This window comes from Lygodium microphyllum, chromosome 4 (genome assembly GCF_053477565.2).
Source record: "Lygodium microphyllum isolate KBCC chromosome 4, Lygodium_microphyllum_v1.1.10, whole genome shotgun sequence".
Lineage (NCBI taxonomy): Eukaryota > Viridiplantae > Streptophyta > Polypodiopsida > Schizaeales > Lygodiaceae > Lygodium > Lygodium microphyllum.
In genome coordinates this window covers 62,971,350-62,979,686 of record NC_141138.1, presented here as the reverse complement: position 1 = coordinate 62,979,686, position 8,337 = coordinate 62,971,350, and the positions used below count along the sequence as shown (strand labels likewise).

The 8,337-nt window shown below is 45.0% G+C and overlaps 1 non-coding gene across 1 annotated transcript; it reads right to left on the bottom strand.

The window, feature by feature from the left end:
- Window positions 1–303: 303 nt before the first annotated feature.
- LOC148037098 (small nucleolar RNA SNORD36) lies at window positions 304–371 on the bottom strand. The gene has a single exon (XR_015690827.1). It is a non-coding gene; the product is annotated as a small nucleolar RNA SNORD36 (small nucleolar RNA).
- Window positions 372–8,337: the final 7,966 nt, after the last annotated feature.

Here is an 8,337-nt window from a genome sequence, read left to right as displayed (position 1 = left end):
CTCCTTACAGAAGACAATCAGAACAAAACAGACCAAAACAGAACAAAACACAAGGTATACAGAATCATTCAGAACCTATCAGAACATCACAGAACCATCAACAAACATCATGAACTTCCAAAACACAATCAATATCATCCAAAACACTCTCAATCCACTTCCAAATCAACCAATCATCCCATAAAATCAACCATTTAGCTCTCAAAAACAACAAAAATCAGTCAAAAAACAAGTCATTTCAACACTCAACATATCCCCACACTTAATAAGGAAGCGTCCTCGCGAACCAAGAAAAAGGGAATACAAGTTCAGGGAAAAGCTCAACTTTGATCTTCAATATCTTTTCAAAAAGAATCCATCCACCACGACCCCAACTTATAACCTGTTTCTGATATTAAAATACAAAGAAAGGAAAACTCTTTACACATTAACACCTCTTATCAAACTAAAAATCATCACAAATTTGTAAAGGATATAAGAGTTTTCTTCTTCGTCATCTGCATCAGCTTCAATTCTCCATCCACGACCCCATCACCACAATTCTCCAAAACATAGCTCGTACACGAAATCCAATAGGAAACCACCACGTTCGGTTGACATAAATGAACTCACAACACAAACACTAATACACAACACAACCATCTGAATGACTTCTTCAAAAAGAGAGGTGTTCATTAAAAGCTTCCACCATACATTGGAAAGGCATCAATGAAGATGATCCCTCTTAAAAGATTGATGTTGTCGGAATCGATCCATAGATAAGGATTCATCTACAAAGTTTTTAGGAGGATTTTGGAAAAATTGGAGACAGCATATCCTTTCCAACAGGACTAGGTATCTGCTAGGTAAACAGAGGGCATGAAAATACAGTATCTCCAGCTGCTGGAAATCAATGCTAACATTGACATTCATGCACAACTTTGGAATAGGCTTTGAATCATTATGAGAGTGCCTATGCATATACGCCAGGTACCAAGCAAAGTGAGCAGTTAATCTCACTGAGGGATCTGCAGACTGTGAATATTGTTGGGCAAAATGAACATAGTTTTGATAAGCTTGACTAGAAGCTGTCCATTCTCCTGGAATTACTGGCCAATTAATCTACGGTCCTGTAAGGCAATCATCCGAACTCCATCCCCTTCTTCTGGAAATCTGATTATCAAAACCGTCACAGTCACTAACCAACTGAGGTGGTTGAGATATGGAAGTGTTAGGAGAGGGTAGTGGAATAAGGGAAAGTGGATGTAGGGAGGGATAGGAAAAATCATAAAAGGAAGAAAAGGTTAAAGAAGGAGTGGCAGAAATTTGTAAGGAATCACTAAGGAAAGGTGTTAACTGATAAATAGGAAATATGGAGGGTACATTAATGAGGGGTGAAGGACAGGGTGGAGAAGGGGAAAATACCCTGTCCTCAATAAAGGAACAGTAAGTGAAAATAGGAATTTGAGGGAAATGTGAAGGCTGGAAAAGAAGTGGTAAAATTACTGTGGAATTAGTTTGACAAAGGGAAAAATATATAGCATAGCGGTGAGCCAATTGTTGGTAATAGAGGAGGGTAGGAACAAAAGGTCCTAAGAGAGATCGTCTATGATAGGCATCAAAGAAGGTAGCATCAAATGGATTATGTTTGGAAAGATAGGTTAAGAGATGCAGCCTCTGTTGGTTAGTACTCTGTACAAAGGTAGGAGCTGTGTTTTGTCTTTGATTGAGGACCACCGAATCAATCATGGGATGCCACGAATTATCCTGACAATCAGCTACTTTGGAGGAATAACTTTGAAACATATCAGCTATGCGCAGCTCCAAATGATTGACATATAAAACAGCCTGTAAGACCACATCCCCCACATACCATGCCATATCTACCTCATCTGGAATTAACAAATCTCCTCGGAGATACATGTATGACATCAACATGGTATCTGGCGTGACAGAATCTTCAAAGACCATTCGGACTACCTCTGTCAACAACTCAGCAGACCAAGCCCCACTCCAGCCATCCTCTGGAAAAGGTAAATCCATCGTGGAAAGCTTCATATAGAAGACCAACTTCTGTAAGTGGTAGTGGACAAAGAAAGAATGGTCTGGTAAGACATATTCCTGAAACTGCTCAAAGGTAGACCATAACAAGTCCATTCTGGACTGCAATCTTTCCACTTTATCTTGGAATAGAGGGCACAAAGTAGCCTGTCTCTGTAGGGCAGCCAAGTCCTGCTGTGAAAGAGAAGAAATCAATGGAACAGGAGGGCTTGGAGGAACAGAGCGGGACTTTGCAAGCTGATCTTGCAACTGCAGGATTTGGGAGGCTTGGTTTGCCACTGTGTCATTAGCCATCTGTAAAGCTGAAAGCTTGCCATCTAAAAGAACTTGGAATTCTTTCGCTTCGCTGGACATCCTCTCCTTCTTTGCTGAAAGGCTAGTAACCTGTGACTGAGCCTCGAATAACTGGGTCTTCAATGAAGAAATCTCATCACTTTGAATGGCAACCAGTTGGGTTTGCTGTTCCATTTGCTTAAATAGATCTGCTAGGGTATCCTTAGCAGAAGCTAACTCAGATGTTGCCTTATGCAACTGGTCTTTGGACTGCATAAGCTCCTCATAGAAAGATGCGTACAGTTGTTGAACACAGGCTATCACTGACAACTCAATGGAACTTTGAATATCCTTGCAGAGGAAAGGAATGGCATCTCCTGAAACGAGACTGCTCAGAGAGGGAACTGAGATCGCCAAAGATCCTTCTCAATGTGCTTTGAACAGATTATTGCAAGTGAGATACCCAGGGAGTTCACTGCCAGAAGTAGCAGGGATAGGCACTGAGGGAAGTACAGCAGGGGCTTTATCCGCTACCCTCTTCAAGCGTTTGCGTTGTATGACCAGGGGAGGCGGAGAATCATCATCCTCAATGTCAATAGGTGCTGACTCTTCTGAAGGTGGAGGAGGAGGTACTGGATCTGATAGAGGAGGTGGAGGTACAGTCTTCTGTAAACATGAATAGGTCAAGAAGGCAGACAAATATGATCCATAGGTAACATTGGTAACATTACCCCTCGTGACTTTAACAAAATGCTGATCCATTTTAGTAAGGAGGTATGTGCTCCAATCAATAGCAACTCCTTTCAGCACCATCCTGGAAGCTGTGAAAAGCTCTTTGGACAAATAGTGGGATGGCGTTTTGGCAGGCATGAACCTGTCCTGAAGGAACTGGCACATCGTCTTCCATACGGGATCAGTGATCATAGAAAACGAAACTCCTGAAGAGTTTATCACCTTCTTAACATCAAGGACTTCCCTTGTCTGCTTCTGCAACAGCTTGAGAATCTCTTCATTAGAGAAGAGCTGACGAGTGGTCACAAAAGGTTCTCCTTTGGAGGGTAAAGATAGAGCCTTCCCTAAGCCTCGAGACATCAATGTCATAGACATTCCTTGGACTACGCCTGTCTTCTTGCTGTAAGACGCCAGGAACTCATCACATAAGGATGGATCCTCTGGAAGTAATGGAAAAGGAGTGGCCACAAAAGCAGCAAGTCATGCCTTCGTGAGGGGCTCAAAAGTAAGTAGGGACGAGTAATCCCTACTAACTAATGGGACGTACTGGATAGGGGGAGGAGCATGAGAAGGCGCCATTCAGATGGTTACACACACACCACAAACACAGAAAATCAAGGAGAATGCCTGCAAAGCAACAGACAAAAAAAACAAGGATAAGAGAATTACCAAATAAGACGTGACACGACCTACTAACCCCAAGCAAACCACATCCTAGAAAAAATGTGACATGACCTTGAGACAAATGCGACCGAAAGCTTCATGCGATGCATCAAACAAACACCCTGAACCCCGTATCAGGCAATAAAAGAAAAAACTGCATACCGTACCCTTAACCGTAACTAAGACAGGAAACCAAAACCATACCATATCCGACACATATCAATACTATATCTGTGATAAACCAAGACTGGACCATGGAAAATAACTCTAATAACTGCGCAAACCCATCCCACGAAACGCTTTATTAAAAAGGGGAATTAAGTGCAGTGAGGGGGGAATTAATTTAATGAAGGGTTGATTTTAATCAATTATTAAAAATGGGTGAATTTTTATTAGGTGATAAACCTTAACAAGAAAACGGCGGTTCCTTATTATAAATTTAATTACCAATTATTAGGTTAAGCGGTACAGTTATTCGATTCCCGGACTTCGATTCCCGACTGGGTCTCTAAATGCAATTTATTGATTATAAATTAAGGTGATGTGGAGCGCTTTTTTGCCAGCGCGTGCGCATGTGACGGCTGGTTCATTTTAATTAAAAATTAAAGTGCCTCTTTAGCGCACGTAGCGCATGCTAAGTGAACGGCTGGTTGATTTTAATTTTTAAAAAAAATGTGTGTTTAGCGCGAATGCGCGTGGAAACTGTGGGTGAATTAAAGGGTTCATTTTAACAATTAATTTGTGATTAAGAGGGAAAATAAAAATAAATAAAGCACATAAAATAAATACCTGGAAGGGGTGTGTATGTAATGCAGAAATGCGCTCTTCTCAATCCAAAAATATCTGGATTGGGGTTTCAAGACGGTTAGTTGGGGTGTTGGAGGAAAAAGGGATTTATTTATTTTTTTAATGATTGTGTTTATTTATTTGTTTATGTTATGGATTTGTGTGATTTAGTGTGAAAGAATTTAGGTGTGAAAGAAAATATTATAACAGCTGAGAAAAATATGCCAAAAATAAATAAAAATGGGAAGTAAAGGGTTAGGAATTTTTCAAAAATTAATTGGGAATTTTTGAGTATTTTTAATGAATTTTTATCTCTTTTTTTTGGATAGTTTGAAAGATTTTAGAATTGTAAAATAGGCAAAAATAGTTTTTGCTGAAATTTACAGGTTGAGAAAAAGAGGGCCATGGATTGCAAAAATAAAAGGAAAGTTTTCTAGATTTTCTGTAATTTTTCAGAATATAAAGTGGTTTTTTAATGATTTATTTATATTTTTCAATGTTTTTGTGTGTTTTTGAGGTGTTATTTAAATGGAAAAAAGGATGTACGGGTGTGTTAATTAAAAATCTGAGAAAAATACCCAGCAACCTGCTGCGTGGCAGCTACGTGGTCAGCAACCAATGATCAAAATCCGACAGTCGCGTACAAACAACCGCACGATCAACCACAAGCGCGTACACTCCCGCACGCGTGTCGACAACGCAAGGGTGGTTGCAGGTGGAACTGGGGTTGATGGAGGGGGTGTGGTGAGCTGCTGCGGGTCTGCAGGGTAGGACGGGGGGCTTGGGTAGGGTAGTGTGTGTTAGGGTGCATGTGGGTAATGGGGGGAATGAGGGTGGACAAGGGGGGAAAGTGAGTGGTTGGTGGGAATGGGGGGTTGGATAGGGGTGGGTTTAGTGGGTGCTGGGGGGAATGGGGGCTTGGTAGAGGAGTGTGTGGTTGGGTGGGTATTCTTGGGTAGGCAAGGGGAGGGTTCGGTGGGGAATGGGGGAAAGGGGGCCTGTAGAGGGTAATAGGAGGGGGTTAGGTGTGTAATGGGGGTTGGGAGGTGTGTGTGTAGGGGTGGGACGGAAGGGGTGGGAGGTGGGAAAGAGGATTAGTGGGGGGATAATGGGGATGGGGTTAGGATGGGTGGGAAGGGGGGCTAGTGGGGGGTAGTGGGGTGGAATGGGTGGGTGGGAATGGGGTTTTAGAGGAAGGCTAGGGGGACGGTGAATGGGGGTTGGTTTGAATGGCAGGAAAGGCGGGAGACTAGAGCGGACGTGGCTTGGGCATGGTAGGAGGAGCGGGGAGCTACAGCAGAGGCGGCAGACGACGGGCAGGGTGGCGACTGGTGACGAGGGGGCGGCCGGAACGGCGGCCAGGAGGCGGGCCGAACGGTAGAGCAGGCGGCCGGGATGACTTTACGGGCGGCCGGGACGACTTCACGGCGGCGACGGTGGCAGAGGAGGGGGAGGCGGGCGCCGCGGGAGCGTGGGCGGCGCTGCGACTGCGGCGGGGCAGGTGGTCGAAGGCGAGGGAGGTGCGACGGCGGCGGGCCACAGGCCACAGGGCAGCGGGCCACAGGGCCAGGAGGTGCGGGCGGCGGCGCAGGCGCTGTCGACAGGGCGAGGAGGAGGCAAGGGAGGAGGGGAGAAAGAGGAGGAGGAGGGGAAAGGAGGGGAAGATGAGAGGGAGAGGAGCAGAGAAGGAGGAGGGGAGGGTGAAGGAAATGGAGGAGAAGGAGGAGAAGAGATGGAGGGAGGGAAAGAACGCAGAGGGAAAGGATGACAGTTGGGGGACGGGGAGAGAGAAAGGAGGGTAGAGGGAGATAGGGGAGGGTGGACATGGGCAAGGGGAGGATGGGCAGGGTGGGCGGGTAGGGGTAAGGGAGGATGGACATGGACAAGGGCAAGGGGAGGATGGGCAGGGTCAAGAGGGGGCGTATCCCCGTCCCGCGTACGGGCAAGGGGCGGGGTTAAAAAAATTTGCCGTGACGGAATTGAAATGGAACCGGGATGACGGTACGGGTTAGGCGGACACGACGGGGACGCGTGGAGACACGTAAAATCGAAAAAGGGCGCGTTTATGCGCAAAACGGGCGCACGAATACACGTAAAAATAAAGAAAAATTAATAACTCCCAATTCGGACGTCAAAACGAAATAGCGTAAAAACAAAAAGTGGGCACGACGACAGGGGAAAAACAAGGAAAATACGGGACGGGGGTTCCGGGAGGGGTAAAGGGTGGTCACGTGCAAAAAACACAAAAAACGAACCAAAAACGCAATTTAAAAATTAATATCGAAAGATCCGTGCATCGGAATGAGGTACAGAAAAAAGGAAAACTAGGCAAAAATATGTGCCCGACAATCCTATCACGTCAAAACATAATCCCGACTGAGAGAAGACACGTTCACATGGGAAAAACCCAAAAAATAAACCCGAAAATGGGATCGAAAATTAATATCGGACAAACCGTTCACCGGAATGACATGCAGTAAGAAGGAAAAATGTCCGCAGGAAGGGGTGGCACAGGGTTATCACATTAAAATGCAGTTCCGGCAGAAATAGGAGGGGTTCACATGTGAAAAACTCCAAAAATACTCCCGAAAACTCATTTAAAATTTAATAAGTAAAAATCCAGAAGTCGAAAAAGGGTGGAGGAAAAAGGAAAAAGGTAGGGGAAGGCACAGAGGACACGGCTGTCAAATCAAATTGGAATTCCGATGCAAACAGGGCAGGTTCACATGGAAAAATGTCAAAAATACACACGAAAAAGTCGTGAAAACCCGGAAAATTAATAACGGACAAACCATGTATCGAAATGATGTGGAATAAAAAGGAAAACTGTCATGGAAAAAGCACTAGTCAGGGCTATGACGTCAGATCACGGTTCTGAAGCAAGAAAAGTGCGTTCACATGGAAAATCGTCTAAATTGCTTAAAATGCTTCAAAAATTAATAACTCAAAAACCGTGCACCGGAACAGGGGTAGGTAAAAAGGAAAAATGATCAGTTCAATGGGGGGAATAGGGCTATGAGGTTGGATGAGGACTTTGGTGAACGTAGGGTGTATTCACATGGAAGGACCTCAAAATCAAGGAATGAAGGAAAACTGCAAGGGAACAGCCCCCAAGGGTAGGTGGAACATAACCGGAAGGGTGGAAAGGGATCCCATTAGGGTAAAAGCAAGTCATGGCATACATGCATGAGCAAGATAAGGCATATGCAGGGGATATACAATATAGATGCGCAGGGACGCGTCCCCACACTTAAGACCTTAACGGATAGGGTTAACCGAACAACAGGGACCTAGGACCACGCCATAGACCATCCACTAACGTCCCCACACTTAAAACATGACCGGCACGAAGAAACCAAAGTGTAGGGTTAGAAAAACTTGGCCCGTTTCGTCAAGAATCAAGGTTGAGTATCGATGGCACGTCCAGTGTTGTTGTCGGCGCTGGAGGGACCAAGGCATCTTCACAGCACACATTCGTCATGGCAGGGACCATGCCGCAGCACCCAGGGAGGTAGCTGATGGAAGGAATCGCAGGAAATTCGTCGATGATGAGGGATATTGCACTCAACTCGCAATCACTCAATTGGAATGAAAGAACAGTCACTCGCCCCATGACTAATATCACTCAAGGAAAAAGGATTGAAACCCATATCTCATACCCAGTTGAGGAATCGACAAGGGGGAATTGTGCAGAAGGAGTATGCCAGGGTGCACAGTTGATGGTGTAGTAGTGCATCCAACCCGTCTGGCATAAGTGCAAGGAGGAAGGCAAGGGAGCCTTACAGTGCAGTGTACAGAACAGGGTGATGTGTCTTGTGATGACGGCAAAGATCCATCCCGTGG